This window comes from Schizosaccharomyces cryophilus, assembly GCF_000004155.1.
Source record: "Schizosaccharomyces cryophilus OY26 unplaced genomic scaffold supercont4.19, whole genome shotgun sequence".
NCBI lineage: Eukaryota > Fungi > Ascomycota > Schizosaccharomycetes > Schizosaccharomycetales > Schizosaccharomycetaceae > Schizosaccharomyces > Schizosaccharomyces cryophilus.
Window position 1 is genome coordinate 1 of NW_013185642.1, and position 3,263 is coordinate 3,263.

The following is a 3,263-nucleotide window of genomic DNA, read 5'->3' on the forward strand; positions in this document are numbered from 1 at the left end:
ATCATTCCTGTTTCTGTTTCTTTTCTTCACTGTTAATACAATTGCTGTTTGAGTTATGTTGGATAGCAAGCGAATAATCCAAGAGAAAGAAGAAGGCAACCATCCCTTCTCTCCGTAAAAACATGATAAATTGTACTTTAAAAGCTGAAAAATCAAATGTTATACAATTAGCGAACGAATGAATCAAATAATAGCAAGTGCAAAATGACTGATTAGGCTAATTAAAAAAAAGAAAAAAACAAGAAAAAGAAACCCAAAAAAACAGAAGCGCGATTTTTTTTTTCGCCTAATTGCTACGTACTAGTGATGAAAATGCATAGAGAAAGGCATCTACCAACAAGAGGCCTCGTGGCCCAATGGTTAAGGCGCCTGACTACGGATCAGGAGATTCCAGGTTCGACTCCTGGCGGGGTCAAAAACTCTTGTTTTCTTCCTATTTCTTATTTCCTTTTTGCTTCTATTTTCCATTATTTGGTTTATTATTTCTTTTCAATCGCTATTTTTCTGCCTTCATTATCTTTAAAGTTCATAAAAAACAACTATAGTTTATAGCTTCTCAAAGCCTTAAAATTATATTTTCATATCGCCCATAATACTGTAAAGGACTACAAAGGTTAGCATCTTTACCTTGAGAAGCTGGGGTAATCCCATTATAGATTCCATTGAATAATGTCTGAAAGAGGTTTCTTCGCGATAGGTAATGGTTGTAATTGACCATAACGTTAGTATCAAACAAGAAAATGTTACTCTTTTCGGAGAGCTGCAATACTTGCATAGGCTTCTTTTTCCCAAGTAGACCAAATTCTTTGCCGATCTATGAACATTGCTGAATGGAACGCAATAGGATGATAAATTCCACCGTTCTGTTTTTGAGAGAGTATGGTTCCTGTAGCAAAACCAGAAGCATCAGTTTCTAACCTAGTCCCTTTAAAAGTCGGATAATGCGTGTTCCTCCGGTATATAGATCTCTGGTTCTTTCACATTGATCTAATCTAAGTATGGGTTCACCTCTCCCATATATGCATTGCACACTTTCAGTAATGTCTATAGGTTGCTCAGGGACAAAGTCCTTCATCAAAATCCATTCGACTCATTTTCTCTTCCATTCTCTCCTTATGCATTAAGTTGATCTGATCGGACGAAACTTTTTTTACTTGTTTACTCAAGTCCTGTTGTATTTATTGCTTGTTTCCTCTCCATCTGGTGAACGACATCTCCGTTCATGAAGTTTTCAGGGTCAATCTTCATGCTTCTATATCTTTTGAAAGTCAAATTCAAACAGTTCCACTCTTCAGACTGGAAGAATTATAGTCGCAGCAGGATTCTCACGCCGTATAATCATTGTATTTCGAGCGAAGAAACAATTTATATAGCATTTTTGAAATAGCTACGTAATACGTTTCTCCAGTTCCAGTCAATAGTTTCTCTGTGAATCAGGTTCCTTAACTCATAAAACGTATTTCCGTGTTTTGTTTACTATTCGTAAAATTTCAAGATCTACGCTTTTTGATATATTGAAAACAGTAGTCAAAACTTAATCGATCATCCACCAAACCAAATTGGGTTCGATGAGGAAAGTTAACAGTATATCCTTGTTACTCTATAAACAAGATAAAGACAAGTTTGTACTGATTTCTGAAGAAAAATGAATTGTTATGAAGCGAATAGCCAAAAGTATATATATATATATATATATTCAAACTCACTCACATAGGACTATCTATTTTTATGGCATAAATTATAAAATATTGTTCATTAGGTCCGACGAAATCCTTATGATCTGTGGATCTTCGTAACACGTGTAAAATGATTTAGCGAAACTTTAAGACGTTACGAAGATAAAAAGTCTATAGATAAACTAGTAGCTTCTCAAATTGTTGAAACGAAATGATGCTGTATACACATAAATCGCATTCCTATTTTCTTCTAAAGTAGAGTAAAGATGTATAATGCATCAAAAGGCAGAAACCACAAAAAAGTTAAAACGTCCATGTAAAATAAAATAACGCATCAAACATTGGTTCATATTGTCACGATAGGTGTTTTGTTCATACTGTACTATTACAATACACTACCATAGGAAAATATATCTGAATATTAACAAAAAATGTCGTAGGACTAAAGAGTAATATATTACAAATGGTAAACAAACGATCTAAAACGAAATACAGAAATTAAGATACTAGTGATTTGAAAATAAAGACACGTAAACAGTTGATTATCTATTGATGAAATTTATTACTCAATTTGATTAGCAATACTATATATGCTCTTGTGTCTACAGTCAGAATCTTCAGATTGCAATGACTCAACTGATCAGGCTAAATAAGATCATCGAAATACTTTCTAATTACTTAAACCAGATCCCTGGACAATAGTAGTGTCCATATATGTAGTACAAGAATAACTCACGACATATATACAAATATTAATTTCGTTAGATAATTACTGCTTTGCTTCAACTTGATAAGATAATAGGATATTGTTGAGAAACGGTACTCTTGAACTTTGTGTGCGTGTGTGAAACTTAAAACAATAGGAACAAAAAGAAAAAAAAAAAGAAGAAACCGATCAGCTCGACTAACAAAGGAGAAAAGAACGAAGTAGTGGAAGTTAAAATTTGCAAATAGCATAGTGCTGGTTATCTTGACTTGACTTTGTTGAACCAGACTAGACTGAATTGAAAATACTTCCATGCAATTGCATATGATTTATATAGCAGCTAGCCCTAAAATTAAAATAGTTTATAGCAAACTCTACCTTACAGATAAGGCCTCGTGGCCCAATGGTTAAGGCGCCTGACTACGGATCAGGAGATTCCAGGTTCGACTCCTGGCGGGGTCAAAATTTTTCCTCTTCCTTTTTCCTTCTAATTTTTTGTATTCTTTTTTAGATTGCTGCATGCTGTGGTTAAAAACGGAATTCATAAAGTATATACTGGTACATAAAATTACAAACATTGTTCTCCCTTACATTACATTACAGTAGACACTCGTGATTTCTTTACCTAGTCAACTCTATTACTGTGAATAGCTGTAGTAAATAGCAAAAACGTAGAACTCCCAAGGCGAGACTCGAACTCGCAACCTTCTGATATCCTCCTGTATAAGAGTCAGACGCTCTAAACCGATTGAGCTACCCGGGACTCGTTGTAACAATATTATTGTTAAAATACTTACTCGTAATTTATTTGTTCTGTATGTATCAAATCAAATGTATCGAAAATGCTTATCGTGAGAGACGGAGGACACAGACAGACAAAA

At 34.2% G+C, this 3,263-nt stretch overlaps 3 non-coding genes across 3 annotated transcripts; 2 read left to right on the top strand and 1 right to left on the bottom strand.

Annotated features, from left to right (window-relative positions):
* Positions 1-342: 342 nt before the first annotated feature.
* SPOG_16432 lies at positions 343-415 on the top strand. Its single transcript has one exon. It is a non-coding gene; the product is annotated as a tRNA-Arg (tRNA).
* A 2,356-nt stretch (positions 416-2,771) lies between these two features.
* Positions 2,772-2,844, top strand: SPOG_16433. Its single transcript has one exon. It is a non-coding gene; the product is annotated as a tRNA-Arg (tRNA).
* A 215-nt stretch (positions 2,845-3,059) lies between these two features.
* SPOG_16434 lies at positions 3,060-3,145 on the bottom strand. The gene has a single exon. It is a non-coding gene; the product is annotated as a tRNA-Lys (tRNA).
* Between the last annotated feature and the right edge of the window lie 118 nt (positions 3,146-3,263).